We start from the raw sequence: 18833 nt of genomic DNA, 5'->3' as shown, positions 1-18833 counted from the left end.
GTTACTGTATAAAGACTGGACCCCTGAGGGAGGGCTAGAGGGTTAGAGAATATAGCAGTTGGTAGTGCCCAGAGCCTACTGTCTGGTACTTCTAGCCATAACCCATGATGTTCCCTTTGCAGGTCATATGGACATAAAGCATTACAAGAGACGTATTATGCAGAACTTTTATTGGCCTGGAATTTCCAGGGATGTAACAGGGTACTGCAGGACCTGTGAGCAGTGCCAAAAGGTAGGTAAGGCAGGATACAAGGTCAAAGCTCCTTTGAATCCTTTGCCTGTGACTGAGTAGCCATTTCAGAGGAGAGCTATGAGTATTGTGGGGCCTCTGAGTACCCCAAGTTCCACAAGAAAGAAATATATCCTAGTGGTAGTAGATTATTGAAACCATTTCTACGTCAGAGACCTCTGAAACATTGAGTCTTTATATAACATGCCTTTTTGCAACCTATTTCTATGGTAGTCAGTGATAAAGTAGTGCATGACTTTAAACTAATAGGTAGTTAATTAGTGTGATGCTCTCATTTGTTCATAGTTTTTTTTAAATAGTGGTTAATGAATGTAATGTTTGTCTGATGAAGCGGTTGTTTGTGAGACAGTGAAAGCGCTAAACTATTTGTTATTAAATTATTTTGCCTTTTTTCTGCCATGTCAAAGTGTCTTTTATTTTATTCTATTGGTAGTAGATTATGCCACCAGATACCCTGAGGTGGTGGCCCTGTTCTCCACAGAGGCAGAAAAGTTGGCAAATGCTTTGCTAGTGGTTTTCAGCAGGATAGGTTTCCCAAAAGAAATACCGACTAACAGAGGTGCCAATTTCATGTCAGACCTGTTTGGCTTGTCCTTGGGAGAACTGTGGGGTGAAGCACCTAAAGACCACCCCCCCTACAATCATCAGACTAATGGTCTGGCAGAGAGGTTAATCTCTGCACTAAAGACCATGCTACAGGAATTTGCAGACCAGTTTAAGAGGGAGTGGGACAAATATTTGTCCCAGCTGTTGTTTTCCTACAGAGAGGTGCCCCAAGAATCCACAGGTGTTTCACCTTTTGAGTTAAGAGGACCTTTAGATTTGATTCGTGATGAGTGAGAGGGTGAGTGTTAATCTCACAAGGATATGTTGTAGCATATGTCCTAAACCTTAGGACAAAGCTCAGAGAACTCATGGGCTTGGCCCAGGAAAACCTGGCAGGTGTCCAACAGCAGAAAAAGATCTGGTATGACAGGAATGCTCGAGCCAGAGAGTACACTGTAGGGCAGCAGGTTATAGTTAAGGTAAGGAAGGTCAGTGATGTTAATTACATGGTAGAACTGCTAGGCAGGAGGCAGGGGTGGAAATTGTACTATGTTAACACCATGAAACCATACCATGATAGTGAGGCCCTGATGCTAAGTATTTGTAGTAGAAGGCAGGAGGGGTTTGTTGGGGATCTATGACTACAGGGAGCCAGCCAGCAAAATCCCAATTTACTATGATGGAGCCTAAGGTTGTAGGTATTTGATATGACAGTGCAGTACTGTACTGTGGCCAGCAATTCCAAGGCAGCTGGGATCCCAAGACAGGGTATAGGGTAATGTATTCCCAGATAGGGTCATCCCTCTCAAGCAACATTTCTCAAGGGTCACTTGAAAAACTAGCTTGAGTCTTTGAAGGGGGGAAGAAGTGTGATGAAAGAGGGTGCTGCCAGCACAGCTAGCTGGAATTTTGTAACTAATTATATGTCATTTGTGAATATCAAACTAAATTATACAAGATGCTTGTGTTACAAAGGTATTAGAACTGTATGTCATGTGTATATCAAACTGCTTTGTTCAGACATGTGTGTTGAAAAGGTATTTGTAAAGTGCTGTATTTAAAATGTATCCACAGTGTGTCCTACTGGAAGAAAACATAAATGTACATTCACTGCTGAAAATGATTAAATGTATATGTTAACAGATGAAACCGGATTGTTAACTTCAGTCCAGCAAACTTTAGAAAAATATTTGTAATTAAATCAGTTTATAGGCTAGACCATAAAGAGACTATCTGACAGTTTTCAATGCAGCTAGATACACAAAGTCTGTACAAGGAAGCTTTCTGTATTGTCTTTGGGGTAAACTAATTGCTACTTTGGAAGCATGAATGAATGCAATTGTTTTATGACATCCAGCACCTGCCAAAGATCTGAGCAAAAGCACTTGTGTATGTATTTTTACAGGTAAATACTAAATGCTACCAGCTCACAAACAGGACTCAAGAAGTTAGAACTGGGGAGCCCACCTCAACAAAGAGGACAGTCACATGTGGAGGCCCTCAGGGTTCAGTCCTGAGAGTGCTCCTTTTTGGCATTTACTTATCTGAAGTCAAGGCCAATGCCAATGGCCTCTGGCTAACTAAATTTGCAGACAATTGTAAATTAAGAGCTATCATTGAATCCCTCACTGACACAGATGTTCTCCAGGAAGGGGTGACACAAGAGCAACAGCTGGTGTCAGAGCCATGGGATTTTAACTTTCACTTTTTGTCTCGAGATACTGAAATTCAGCACTTCAGTATTTCGACCTATCAAAATGAAATCTTATATATATATATATATATATATATATATATATATATATATATATATATATATATATATATATATATATGTGTGTGTGTGTGTGTGTGTGTGTGTGTGTGTGTGTGTGTGGGTTCACTTCAGATGATCGAGTTTCCGAAATCTTGAAACTCATATGATCTAGACCATATGATCGAGTTTTCAGAAACTCGAACATCTAAAGGGGGGGTTATGTAAAGGGTGTGAGTACTTTAGGTGAGGGATTCTGCAGGGGGGCAAGCCCTCTGCACCCCTGCTACTTAAATATATGAACTCTGAGACTGTGCTACAGCGGGGAACAGGGAAATCCCCCCTTCCACAGTGTCTGCAGAAGTGCGGAACAGGAGATTTCCCTTTTCCCCATTGCAGCGTGATCTCGGAGTTAGTATATTTAAGTAGGGGGGTGGGGGGTGCAGGGGGGGTTTGCGCCCCCTGCAAAAATGTCTTGAAATGTGTTTTCTTTTTTTTTTTATTTTCACTTCTGATGTTTGAGCTTCTGAAAACTCAAACATATGGTCTCGATCATATGAGTTTCAAAATTTCGGAAACTCGATCATCTGAAGTGAATCTATATACATATATATATATATATATATATATATATATATATATATATATATATATGTGTATGTGTGTGTGTGTGTGGTTTCACTTCAGAATCCTGAAATATCACAGTCCTGAATTTTAGAAAACTTCATAATCTGAAAGCCCAAAATCCTGAAAATTCAAAATTCTGAAAACTCAAAATCCTGAATCCCAAAAGACTGAAAACACACAGTATACACATACTGACTACAGAGAACACAAACCAGATTACATTCCACCAAATACAAGCAGGGGAGCAAGCCCCCTTGCGCCCCCCACACCACCTGCTACTTAAATATATCAACTCCAAGAGTGCACTTCAGTACACTATCATGAGTTATGTTGTAGTATAGCAAGTTAAAAGGGAATGTTACTAAGGTTACAACAGATAGTCATGAACACATGTGATGGTATATTTGCCATTTTTTTCTATAGAGTGCAATCTTGGAGTTTATATATTTAATTAGCAGGGGGTGTGGGGGTGCAGGGATGCTTGCCCCCCCGCCAATACTTGGTGAAAAGTGCTATCCTTTGCATGTGTCTCTCTGTGTCCTTGTGCTAGAATATTGTCAATCTTTGTGTCCTGTATATTTTCAGTATTTTCTGATTCAGGATTTTGAGTTTTCAGGATTTTGGGTTCCGGATTATGAATTTCAGGATTGTGATATTTCAGGATTCTGAAGTGAAACCATATATATGTATATATATATATATATATATATATATATATATATATATATGTGTGTGTGTGTGTGTGTGTGTGTGTGTGTGTGTGTGTGTACATATATATATATATATATATATATATATATATATATATATATATATATATATCTAGATAGATAGGTATCTACACACACACACACACACACACACACACACACACACACACACACACACACACACATATCGATATCTATATATATCAATCTATATATCTATATATCTATATATATATATATAATATATAAACACATGGGGGGATTCAATAAAGCCTACACAATAATTTTTGACTGTACGCATCACAGCATGAGGTGCACATGGCTACGAAGAGTTTTAGATTCAGTAAACACTGAATCGAGGTTCGCACTCAAGTGCAAACATGGAAATTTCTGTGGCATGCAGATTATAGCATAAGTAACTGAACTGTATGCTAATGAAGCAAAACAACACTGTGGAGCAATTCAACAAGCTGTAAAGCAACTGGTTATCCTCCGTGATTGTGTTGGCCATGTATTCGAAAGCTTTCGAATGCAGCTACAGAAAGGAGTTTATAGAGAAACAAGAGCAACTAAATGTCCATAGATTTCAACAGAACAGACCATAACATGCAACCCTACACAACATGTTGGATGCTAGAAAATTATATTAATAACAATAGCAACAATTCCTTTCTAAGTGTCATGATATAAATGCAGCTTTGCATGCCCACTCCCAAATGAACAATGAACTTGTAACTAATTAAGACAACTAAAAGAGTGAACCACATGAAACATAGTATTCAAAACCTGCATTCCTCTGTGCAGATATATACCTCAGTAATTCTCTCCCTCGAGTGTACAACACTGGGCTCCCCTTTAGTTTTCCTGCCTACATGGTTGCCAACCATGTAGATTCAGGGCTGTCAGAATGGTGGAGATGCAAAGTGATAAAAAGTTTAAGGGATTATGCTAGAGCGTGTAATTTAAAGCTTTTATTCAAATCTGAGAATTATAAACCAAATCCTTTTCACAGAACAAGCACTTTTAACCCTCCACTCAGAACTGAATTAGAAATTTTTCTAACTGTGTATGCACTGCATATTATTGAATTTTTAAAAAACAAACCTTTGAATAGATATTACAACTTATCAAAAAATGAAAGGAAGATCTTGTTAACAACAAGAATTTGATTATGACTAATGGTGATAAAGGAAATGCTTTGGTTTTGTTAGTCAGATCTATGTATGACAAGAAAATGCTTGAGTTATTGTCTGGTGTCAAACATTACAACCCAGTATCGAGTGAAGTAAAAAAAGCTTTTTCACTGATAGACATGTTTATTGAGGAATGGTACAGTTGAGATCTGAAGACATTAGGAAGTTTCTGAGAGTAGATAGTCTCAAAGTTAGCAAAATCTTTGGATTACCGAAGATACACAAAGATTTAGACAATCCACCTGTGAGGCCAATAGTGGCAAGCAGAAACAGCAAAACTGAAGGTTTAGCTATTTTTGTTGATAAGCATTTGCAAAACGTGGTGGAAAAGGGCAGCTCACACATCAGAGACTGATGTGATTTTTTTAACAAAAATAGAAAATTTAGAAGTTCGTGAAAAAGACTGTTTAGTGACATTGGATATTGAATCTTTATACACAGTTATTCCCAATGAGGAGGGTATGAACACAGTAAGAGGGGAGCTGGTTAATTCTAAGCTTTTTCCCACTAATACTACACAATTAATTATGGAAGCTATTGACAATAATCCCCAGTTACAACTATTTTGAGTTTAACACCAACATGTACTGCCAAACAAACTGAGTGGCCATGGGTGTTGCCATAGCACCAAGTTATGCAAATAGTTTTATGTATGGATGGGAAATGACACACATTTTCAACAGCATGCATATGAACAGCATTCTGTTGTATAAGAGCTTTACTGATGATGTAATTATGGTGTGGAGAGGGACATACCTCACAACCTCTTAAAGCAAAAAATCTGGACAAAGCCATAAATAAAAGTGGGACAAAGGCCCAGAAATAGGGACAACTTTTAAATATTGCTCTTTCAAACTTAGAGAGTTGATAGACTAACAGGTTTTGCATTAGCATGAATTTTCTGAAGGGTAGGAAGTCTGAAACTCAAAGTCTGTCATTATTTTATAACTTCAGTCTTTAATGATTTGCAATTAATTTGTCAGAAAACCACAATTTTATGAAAAACAGACCAAAAATATGAGTAAAAAAACTAGACATTCTGTGAAAGTCTCTACAGTTGAGAGGTATGGAGAGGGGACATTGATGCACTTGAAAAGTTTCATAAGCACATCAACAGTTTAAGTTCTTTTTTAGAATATATCCTAGAATATAGTGACATCAGTATAAATTATTTAGATGTGACAATACTAAAAGAAAATGGTAAACTTATCAGCAAGATATACAAAAAAGAAATACAAAATAATTCTTTCTTAGATTGTTTTAGTATGCATCCCAAAAAGCCAAACAGTTGCAGAACAAAGCTTAGTTCATAAAACCAAGACAGGATGCAGTATGAAACAAATCAAGCAAGATACTGAACAAGTGTTTAATAAAACAAAGCTTTCAGGTCAAAAAAACCCTCATCAGTGTATAAAATACTAACACATACTAACCATTTTTATATACTATCAAAAATCACACAGCCATTAATTATTCAATTAAACAATGAGTCCTAGTTAAAAAACAATAGTTGCAGAAGCACAGAACTTTGTTTCAAACACATTTGTTTATACCTTAGTACAAGTTTTAGAGAAACAGTCTGGTTTAAACCTGGTAATATATCAGCACAAAGGCGTATTACCCACTGATTTTCTTCATCTCAAGCTTATTGTTAAGATCTCCATCTCGTATATCCTTACATACTCTATCACCGTAAAAGAGAATTTATATGCATTTCCATATGTACTGATATGCTTAGCCAAGGAATTAGTGTCAATATTTCTTCTTATTTCTGAATGGTGCTCAGATATTCTTTCCTTCAGTTTTCTGGTAGATTTTCAAACATAAAATGCCTGACATCTATTACAAGTAGCCAGGTATACTATATTCATTGTAGCATGTTGCTAAGCCAGAAAATATATAATTCTTCCTAGTTATAGGGTGTTGAAAAGTATTATTTTTGTTAATGACTTCATAACAGCTACAATCGTAGCATAGAAAGGTACCTGCTTTAGCTGCTGTCACCCCCCCCCCCCATTCTTGACACACGTCTTTATAACAACTTCTGCTTGAAACTCTGAAAGTTTCTGTATGAGAAACTGGGTTTCATGCCAACTATGGGACATAATTCCGGTAGAGATGTTAATATACACCAGTTATTATTAATAATTCTTCTTACCTCAGAAGTAGCTCTGTTGAAACCTGTAACAAAACGTAGCTTATCTACATCTAAGTTGGCCTCCTTAGTTATAAAGGGTACTTCCATTGTGTTCATAGAGAAATAAGGTTTAGTACTATCATCCCTACAGCTCAAGACATATTCAATTTCCATATCTAGGGACTCTCTATTATAGCTCCTCTCCATAAATTCATCTTTCAGTTCCTGCATTTGTTTCTTACACTCTTCTATAGAAGTATTGTCTATTAATTCTAACAAACTGAGCTTTTGTGACACTTTTAAACACACGTGGTGCATGCATACTGTTTCGATGGAAAAATGTATTCCTATGTGTAGGTTTTTTATAAACAGTAGTTTGAATTTCAGTACCATCAAACAAAATTCTCACATCCAGAAAGTTAATGCCAGTTTCTGAACATGTCATAGAAAAATGTAAAAGTTCAGTGCTGTTGTTTAAGTAGTTTAAAAACACATCTAGTTCATCCCTACTACCATGCCAAACAAAAAACAAATCATCCACATATATTTTAAAGCAACTAATATTCTGAGAATATTGCTGTGGGCCATGATATATAAATTCAGTCTCCCATTTATCCAGTACTAGGTTGCCATATGTATTAGCAATGGGAGTACAGATTGCTATGCCAGATATTTGATGGTAAATTCTTTCATTAAAAACAAAGTAATTATTATCTAGTACTAACTGGAGTAGTTCACATATAGTTTCACTTAATTTACCAGAGTATTGCCCATTTTTGACCAGCAGTTCCCTTATGGCATCAATGCCATAACTATTAGGTATAGCAGTAAAAAATGAATGAATGTCAAGAGTCACCATTAGAAATGCATTTGTAGTACCAAGAGATTTATATGTGTTAAACCAACCAGAGAAACTTCTCAAAAAATCAGCAGTATCCTGTATATAGCTTTTTACATATGAAAGTTGCTTAGACAATACATTCTGTAAATAAATTGAAATGGGCTTGGTGGCCCAACCCCTCCCAGATACAATTAGTCTCATGGGGGGGTTAATAATAACTGGTGTATATTAACATCTCTACCTGAATTATGTCCCATAGTTGGCATGAAATCCAGTTTCTCATACAGAAACTGTAGTTTAAAGCAGAAGTTATGTTATAAAGACGTGTGTCAAGAATGGGTGGTGGTGGGGGGTAACAGCAGCTAAATCAGGTACCTTCCCTTGCTAAAATTGTAGCTGTTGTGAAGTCATTAACAAAAATAATACTTTTCTACACTCTATAACTAGGAAGAATTATATATTTTCTGGCTTAGCAACATGTGTTACAATGAATAAAATATACCTGGCTACCTGTAATAAATGTCAGGCATTTTATGTTGGGAAATCTACCAGAAAACTGAAGGAAAGAATAACTGAACACCATTCAGAAATAAGAAGAAATATTGACACTAATTCCTTGGCTAAGCATATCAGTAGATATGGAAATGCACATAAATTCTCTTTTAGGGGGATAGAGTATGTAAGGATATACGAGGGCGAGATCTTAACAATAAGCTTGAGGTGAAGAAATATCAGTGGATAATACGCCTTTGTGCCAATGTATTACCAGGTTGAAACCAGACTGTTTCTTTAATACTTGTACTAAGGTATAAACAAATGTGTTTGAAATAGAGTTCTGTGCTTCTGCAACTATTGTTTTTAACTAGGATTGATTGTTTATTTGAATAATTAATGTCTGTGTGATTTTTGATAGTATATAAAAATGGTTAGTATGTGTTAGTATTTTATACACTGATGAAGAGTTTGTTTGACCTGAAAGCTTTGTTTTATTAAACACTTGTTCAGTATCAGCATTGCTTGTTTAGTATGATTACACCAAACTAAGCAAAATATAGTGAAGGTGCAGTTAATGAGAGTAAATAGGTTCACTAAAAGCATGGGGACTTTCTGAGAGCATATACAACAGATTTATCCAAAGAGGGTATTCAGCGGAGATGGTAGAAAATAAATTGAAAGAAGTATGCAGTATTAGGAAATATGAAGTCAATAAGAATGTGAAAAACAAAAATGTGGATTATTGTTTGGCTATGCAAGTAGCAAACAGTATATATTCACTAGAAATTAAGAAAATAATGAGAAAAAATGGAGTACTACTAGCAGTTGTTCAGAAATAATTAAAGCAGTTGACAACAGGACTATATTTGTGCAGAAAAGAGACAAGAGTTTCAAGATTTTTTTTTCAAAGAAACTTAAGCTTACCATTGAATAGCACTGTAAAAACAAAGATGTTCAAATGTCTCAGCTGTAATTTTTGTAATTATTTGTACACTGGAATAGAAGAAATAAGGGTGAACAACATGCTGATTAAAATTAGAGACAGATTTACTTGGAAATCTAACTTTGTTGCATATTTAGCTCTATGCATGCCCTGTCAGTCATTTTATGTTGGTAGAACAACCAGAGAGCTTTACAAGAGAATATATGTGCAATATCAGCTGGTAATGACAAAATGGTTTAAGCAAGCATTATATTTCATCCAAATGTAAAGTATATTTTAAAGTTATTATATTAGATTATGTTGCAAGTTGACACTTAGTTTCATGCTGAGGAAGAATTAGAGTGGAAAGAATATTTATGGCACATTACTGCTTGTTATCCACCAGGATTAAACAACAGAGAAGATTTTGTTGCTTACCTGAAACACAAAGGGTTAAAGCACTAAAGTATTTCAATTACAGGACTAGGTATTATATAAATGCTTGGTGATGCTAAATGTATTCAGTCTGAAGAAATCTCAAGGTTAAAGATGAAAGTGCTAACTGGATACTTATTGTTTTTATTTTGTGACTATTAAATAAGTTTTGGGTTTTCCTATTCAGCTGTTTCTTGTTTTTTCATGTTTTGGATATAACAGCTTTACCTTTGATTGAAAGAAGATGCAAATGAGGTCAAAACTCATTAGAATTGCTGAATCCCCAACACTTGTAACCATGTAGGGATGTTCACTTTGTGTAGGTACTTCCACAATGTTTGTATTGAATGCATGGCAATTACAGAGATGTACATGTAGGTCTGTGAAGTATAAAAGTGCATGTAAGCAGTGCAAAGTTCATAAGTTCTGTTTCATCCTCTTTATTATTTGTTAAAATGTATCATCTCTGTCCTTTTTAAGTTCAAATGCATTTTTTAATTATCATCCTTGTTTGTGTGATGCTGTGCTTAGCGCAACCATGGGAAACAGAAGAATGAATGGCATGTTTCTTGGTGCTTGTCACATAACTGTTTCTGTGGCAGCATGTGTATGTGTATGGCTAGAGAACAGAAGATACTATGTTCTACTACAGGGTCTGCAACCTTTCCTCCATTTTTTGAGCTGCATGTTTGCGTATTACAGAAAAGTAATAAGATCAGCTGTGGTTATCATATTTCAGTGTCAGTGTGTGCACTGGTGCATAGGTGCACATTGTGAACCAATGAGCACCAACGGAGTTGATATATTCAGTAAAGCAGCAGATGTTTTTCATAGGTGCTAATTACAGCATAAGCATGTGATTTTCAGTATGGCGGAGCCACTCAACATGTTATAAAGCATCCATGTTGCTTACATTCTAATTTCTTCTGCATACTTCAATTACCATGGGGGTAAAGACAAGGCAATTCTAGGCCCAAAATAAATTTCTCTCAGCTGCTGCATTTGCAAGGTAAGTCCTGAACCTAGAATGCATTCTTTAATAATATTATGGCATATCCTTTTATATCTTAACTTGGTGCAGCAATGAAATCAATAGTGGTGGATTTGTACAGAAAGTACCTTAACATGTGACAGCAGACACTTATTTTACCTATATGTGCCCATTACTAAGGTTTTCTTTCTTATTCCTAATATTTTTCGTTGCACTTTTTGTGTGATGCGCTGCATTGTGCAAACAGAGGAAGCAGGTAATTGCTATGTTTATCTGGTTTGCATGAAGTGCGGTGGACCACCTACGAAGCAGATGGCCAAAAGGAGTAACTGGATACATTCAATTAAGGCCCTTGGGCATTGTGAAAATCTGGCCTAGAGTACAGATGGCACAGGGTTCTAGAGTGTTCAACCTTTCTTTTACTGCTGTGACATTGCAATTTACCACAATCAAGTGCAACATAGACAACTATTTCCTCAACATTCTTGTGGCAACAGGTGTAAGTGTAGGACTACCATACACATGGTCCTGGGTTTAAATACATTATATTCCATGTAATATGATTTTTACTGACATTAGCAGTGTGGCTCACATTTGTGCACCGCTTACTGATGCACAAACAGGTATAAATCACATGTGTATACACTATGTTAACCATCACACAAATCCACTGTTCAATGCATTATGGAACTCTATATATCATGCTTTCTTATTGGTGTTTATTGTCCATTTCCTTTGTATGACATAAAACTACATGTGGAAACAATGCAAATGCAGGGCACATTCTAGGTATTGTCATATATTCACAATACATACATGTGTTGTTCCCCCAAGCAGTACAACCCTGTGGGCTCAGTACTTTTTTAAAACAGAAATATCAACCATACTAGAAAGTGTAATATATAATGTTGTGTGCTCCCTCATGGACAGGGCCAATTGGTGGTGCTGACAACCTTGCTCTGCCAAACTCAAACATCCAACTATGCTCAATAAGGGTACTTATATTTTACACAGCTAGGCTTCTACACACCCTAGTGCAGTTAGAATATTTGCATCATATGAACCTATGAATCTATGTGCCTATGCAGGCCTCCCAACCTTTTGTCTCCCACATAGCTTGCTGATGTCATCTTATATAAGTTGGCCTGCGGCCATGTAAAAGTCAGACTTGTGCAGTGGCACTTGCATAAAGTACTGAGTGCTGTAGTTTGTGTACTTAGGCAGGGGTTCTGTTTTCAATGCAGTCAAGTGTGTGTGTGTGTGTGTGTGTGTGTGTGTGTGTGTGTGTGTGTAATCAAAAGAGCAAGTGTGCATCCTGCAGTTACTGCCTTAATCCCATAAATTGACAGTACATTGATACTTGCACCTGCCTACACATTCATTTCAGGCAGGACTCCTACCTTCTTCTTTCCAACATGCACTGCTGATGTTAACCACTATAAGTTGACCTGCAAACATGTAAAAGTCAGACTTGTGCCATAGCACTTTTATAGAGTACTATGTTGCAGAGTCTGTGTATTTAGATAGGTAGGAGTTCTGTTCTCACTGCAGTCAACTAGCTGTGTGTATCTCTACTCAACAGAGTAGATGTGCTATCCTACAGTTACTTCTCCAATGTTATGGGTTGCTAGTCTTTTGATACTTGCACACATCCACCTACACATCCATTTCATGCAACCCTCCCAACCTCTTGTCTCTCACATGGACTGCTGATGTAATCCACTATAAGTTGACCTGCAGATGTGTAAAAGTCAGACTTGTGCTGTGGCACTTGTGAAAAGTACTGTGTTCTGTAGCCTGTGTACTTATATAGGTAGGGGTTCTATTCTCACTGCAGTCAATTGTGTGTATGTAAGCTGTTACTTGATATTATAGAGAGCCTTTTGCACCAGCATGTGGGACATTGTTATCACAATATGCTCAACAGACAATGCTGATGTCATCAGCTACATCAGATGATTGCATATGCAGCCATCCCACCAAGGCAGGATCAAACACTGGCCTGGAGCCCTGGAAGATGTCACCCTAGGTTCATAGGAGGTTAGTAGGCTATTGGCCCTAGGGCCTTTATAAGCTTACCCATGTTATACCCTTGTTCCCTTATTGACTAAATTGTATGGTGTAAATTTGCAGTGCAAGTCTATGATCAGCACTGACTGCCCTTATCCAAGAGGGAAATAGTTGACACACCCAGGGTAAATTTATGGTCTCCCATCCAGTTGTCAAAGTTATACTTAAATAGGGTCACTGAGGAGCTCTGTTTTACGTGAATTGGGAGTTTGTTCCAGAGGAGTGGCAATCTCTGATAGACATGTCTGTCTCTCCTGCATGTCCTGCTAATGTCGCAGACTAGGTTGAGATACCCAGAGAGAGTGAATCTTGTCCCATGTGAGTTGTGGATGTGCAGCATTTCCATTAGGGCAGAGTCTGAGACTGCTATGTAGGCCAGGCACAAGTTGCCTCTCAGGAACCTATAAGATATGGAGTACAGCAACAGGGCCTTCAGTCTGGCCATGGAGGTCATGTGTTGCAGGCCTTAACTTTTCTTGGTGTGAAATGTGTGAGGTCTCCCTAGCTGCTGCAAGTGTCTGGTGAGGTACCCACAGAAGGGAGCATTATACTCTATTAGTGGTCTGATGAAGGATGAGCATAAAGGAGTTATAACATCCTTAGCTCTGGATGTGATGCCCTTACTTTTGAGATGTGCAACATAGAAGGCCTTCCTTAACACTCTGGATACATGGTGATTGAAGTTAAGGTTGCTATCAACCTGTGTTCCCAAATCTCTTGTCACAGGGTTTGAGCTAAGGTGGGTACTGTTAATATTGTAACTTGGAGGGACTTCCCCTTTGCTGAAAGGAATGATAATGCATTATTTTGCATTTATTTTGGGTCTGTGATGTTAGTACCAATTATTTGTCTGTGCAAGCCTTTTTTGTAGTATGTCAACATCGTTGGGCGACTCAATGATTGCACCTTGTTTGCAGTCATTGGAGAACATGGTAAGCCACAGGCCTACATTCCAAACAGTAAGGGGCCCAGCACAGATCCTTGTGGTGCATCAGTTGTAACTGGTCTGCTGGTAGGGGTAGAATCTCCAATTTTGACTGTATGTGTTCTGTTGATGATACAGTTGGCTACCCATCTAGTGACATACGGGTTAATTCCCAGCTGTGTGAGCTTTTCAATGATGCCTGAGTGAGGAATTGTGTCAAAAGCTTTGGCTAAGTCAAGATAGGCTGTATGTACTGTTTTGCCTTCATCCACGGCTTTGGTAACATTCTTGAAGTAGTCCACCAGGTTTAATAAACACGCTCAACCCTTAACAAAACCAAATTGTATCAGGTCAAGAGTTTGAAGGTCACCAAGTCTTTGTTGATAAGGTCCATGTTGATTCTAAGGCCTTGCAGATAAGGCTGATTAGGCTTATGGGTCTATAGTTCCCATGGTTGGTTGACAGACCCATTTTTTGCAAGGGAATTACTGTTGCTGTTTTCCACTCTGCTGTGACAAAGCCAGTAGTTACACTGTGATTGAAGACAGTACCAACTGCTTCTGCTAGGTCCTATTTCAGATAATTTAGTAGGCAGCCTGGAATGATATCCAGTCCCACAGAGGCTGTGTTTTTGGCCATGGAGAGTGCAGTTATGACATGCTCTTTGGAGATACTAGGTAGAGGACTGGTGGCAGGTATGCTTTGGGGTATATCTGTTGGGAACAGGGTGGTGAAGTTTGTTCCAAATCTGTCTGCTAGCAGGTCGGCAATGTCCTCAGGGTCAGTATGAGTGGTACCATCCACTACTAGTTCAGCACACAGCTGGCCCTTCCCTTTTAGATTTCTGACATAGTCAAAGAATGCCTCCAGATTATCTTTAGCTAGGATGCTAGTTTAGCTTTGTACTTTGTTTTAGAGGACTTTACAAGATAGCTAATTTGCTTGTTCAAGCTTTGGAAGTTGTTTTTCCTCTGCTGAGTCAATTTCCTCTTGTTCTTGGACATTAGTTTCTTCCACTTGTTGCATAACCTATTTATGCTTGATACCCACCAGGATGGCTTGTTTTTTTGTGAGGACCTTGTTTTGATCTGTTCAGGTTCACCTGAGTCTATATAGTTGTATAGGTGTTTATACAGGCCATTTGTGTACACCTCTATATATCAGTTAGGGTTGACAGTGGTAGCAGAGGGTTTGCAACTATTTATGGCATCACTTAGGAGGCTAGAGTTTGCTTTGGAGAAATTTTTCATTCTTTTTGCTTTTGAGGAGGGGTCAGGTATGATTGTTAATTAGAACAAGACTGAATTCTGATCTGACCTGACCAGGGAGGGCAACACACAGGGGGTAGTGCAGAGACCCTCTATGTTGGTGAGTACTAAGTCTAGGACATTCAAGCTCCTTGTGGGGGTGCAGACTATCTGTTACAGAGCATTTGTATTAACAAAGTCCAGGAACCTTAGGGTGAGCATGTTTGTGCTCATATATGATTCCCAGTCGATGCAAGGATAGTTGAAATCACATATGACCAAGCTGTAGCTGTTTGGCTGTATAGTGATTGACTCAAGTAGGTCGAAGTAGGCAGAATTATTCTTGTGGTTCATGGTGGGGGACCTATAGCTAGCAATGATATTGATGGGGGTTTTACCTACAGTTAGTTGGACTTGGAGTAGCACTATGGAGTCGTACTGTTTGATCATTCTTGAGGTGTATTTCTCTTTAATGAAGATGTATACATCTTGACTTTGGTTCCTTCATGCACATTTTGAGGTCTGAATGTGTGCAAGGCATTGTAGCCTTGCATGGCTGCTGGGGAGCTGCCTTCTGGCCTTGAACCATGTCTGTGCGACTGCACAGACATAAGTATCTTCCAGGGTAAGGAGTGCTTCCAGTAAGTGCAGTTTCTGATTTAGACTCCTTGCATTAAGTAGCATAACCTGGAGTTTGTCTCCAGTGGACTTTTTTATGTCGGGAATATAGTTGTGCAGACATTGCCTAAAAAAAGGTGCTATGGGGAGGCAAGTATCTTAGCCAAGAAGTGAAAACCATCTCTGGCAAAGCAGCATGGTCTGTTGACTATATCTTCCCAGGGTAACAGATAGTGGATTCCCTGGATTGACAAAAGAAACTAAGCCAATTGTTGAAGTCAGTCATGTCTTGTTTATATTGAGGCATCATCCTGGGTGAAGGTGGAATGCACTTAGGGCTAGGGACATACCTGCCTGGGACACATAATCTGAGAACTCAGTCATGGCTCTCTTCATATAGTACAGTGAGGTACATCTCAAGTCATTCACTCCAACATGGACTATGACAGAGTCATAACGGTACTTATTGTTGAGAGACTTGAGTGTGTGCATGATCTGATGGAGCCTGGCACCTGACAAAAAAAAAGTTTAAATAAAGCAGCAATTCAGTTGAATACTCCAACAAGAGTGTCGGCAACAAACCTTCCTAATGTGAAATAAGTGGTTTGGAACTCAAGTGCTTAAACCAGAACTAAGACACTTTCAGAATTACAGAGACAATAAGCCTTCAACAAATAATTCCCAGCATAGAAGGGTGTAGGTTATCCTCTCCTGCCACAAGAGTCTAGACCACGAACCTTCCTAATGTAAAATAACTGGTTTGGAGCCAAACCGCTTAAACCTTAACAAAGACCCTTAAAACAACAGGCACAATAAGCATTCAAGCAGAAATTCCCAGCTAAGAAGGGCAGAGGCTACTGTGTCCTCCCACAAGAGTGTAGACTACAAAACTTCTTAATGTAAGACCACTGGCCTGCTTAAACCAAAAGTAAGAGGCTTAGAATAACAGCTACAATTTAATGCAATACCAGACAGATGGCAATGACATGTCTTTTAAACTACCTTCATACATCATGTCATGGTTAGTAGGCCCTGTGTTATCTTTATGAGAAAGCCCTGTGGTCTGCCCAGCTGCTGGATGTGTCTGGTGAGGTTCAGGCAAACAAGAGCATTATACTGCATTACAGTTCTGATGAGTTTGACTACAGTGCTGTCATACAATCCTGAGACCTGAATGTGATGGTGTGTCTTATGATGTGCACCATATCTATGTACTGGAAAAAATTTTAAAGAGAAAAGTTAGAAAGTAATGAGACTCATTGTAGTTCCTGACTTCACAATCCTTACAAGAGAATACATTAGAAAGTACTGACATGATGATGCTATCAGTTGAATAATTTGGCAAAGCAAATATAACTGACAAGTAGAATTATCAGTTCAACAAAACAAATGCATATATACTAGGCAGTAAAGCAGCTGTGCACCCTGTGCATCAGACACAAAGCTTTTGTATCCCTGAATCCAATGCGTATATATATATATATATATATATATATATATATATATATATATATATATATATATATATATAAAGAGAGAGAGAGAGAGAGATACACACATTATGTATGTATACATCTCATTCTCTCTCTCTCTCTCTCTCTATATATATATATATATATATATATATATATGTAGATACGGTTCCCATTGAAATCGCTGACTAGTCATAATGCTGTCTCGCATGACAGAGAGTCAACAACAGTGAAAGTTTAAAACAGTGAACTCCTGGAATGGCGAATATTGCCTCCAGGAAACTAATCACTTGGCCACCAATATAATTTTAGAAATGGAAAAAATAAAATAGAAGAAGGCATGTTCAGATGTGGAACATGTAAACGTTTCTTTATTTGTTTATTTACAATTATAAAATGTTTATTTGCAAACATAATGGTTTTTAAATTATTTCTAGAAAAAGGTTTGATTGTAATTCCACCCATGTTGTATACCTTGCTGCATGAGTATCTTGCCAGGAGTTCTATGTAGGTAAAACTACTAGACTCCTGGCAAAAATAATCTATTAACATAAAATAGCGATTAAGAAGAACTATAAAAATAATACTTTAGCAAAACATAGTTTATTGTGTACAAATTATAAAAAGTTAGATTTTTTGGTGCTGGCTTATATTCAGGAATTTATTGGTGAATATAACAATTTGCTCAAGGTTAAAGAATTAATGTGGCAGTTGCTACTGGCAGCTGATGTTTTCCCTGGGTTAAATGGAAATCTTAATATTAAATGTATATTGAATTGAAGAAGGAAGTGATGTCAGTATGCAGGAAGTAATGTTAGTAGAATGTTTTTGATTGGTTTATGTTTTCTGAATGAAAGCATTTAAATGGTTCCTGAGGAAGTTCTTGTAATAAATAGAATGACAGTTCTAAAATAATACTTGGCTCACTATAGTGGCTTGGTTCAATATATCATAGTTTTTAGTTTTCAGTTTTTGAAGTCTTTCATGGTTGTTGATTTTATATACACATATATATATATATATATATATATATATATATATACATACACACACACACACACACACACACACACACACACACACACACACACACACATTACATATATATATATATATATATATATATATATATATATATATATATATATATATCTAAAGGTGCTTGGTTTGACAACTGGACAGACGGAGGAGGAAAGGAGACCTGGTAGTAGAATGAGGAACTACAGGGGAGTATACAGAGCAAGAGGTTGGGAAAGAAGAAGTGGGATTTCAGAGAGATGAAGAAAGTAGACAGGAGTATAAGGAGAGGAGTATTGCCAGTTGTATGAAAGGTTGGACACTAAGGAGGGAGAAAAGGACCTGTACCTACTGGGTAGACAGAGGGACCGAGTTAGGAAAGATGTGCAGCAGGTTAGAGTGATAAAGGATAACAAGGAGAAATGTACTCACAAGTGAGAGAATGTGTTGAGCAAATGGAAAGAGTACTTTGAGGGTCTGATGAATGAAGCAAATGAGAGAGAGAGAAGGTTGGATGATGTGGTGATAGTGAATCAGGAAGTGCAATGGATTAGCAAGGAGGAAGTAAGGATAGCTATGAAGAG

Source organism: Protopterus annectens, chromosome 8.part0 (assembly GCF_019279795.1).
Source record: "Protopterus annectens isolate FY-2018-M chromosome 8.part0, PAN1.0, whole genome shotgun sequence".
Lineage (NCBI taxonomy): Eukaryota > Metazoa > Chordata > Ceratodontiformes > Protopteridae > Protopterus > Protopterus annectens.
The sequence above is the reverse complement of the archived record's forward strand: the minus strand, read 5'-3'. Positions refer to the sequence as shown.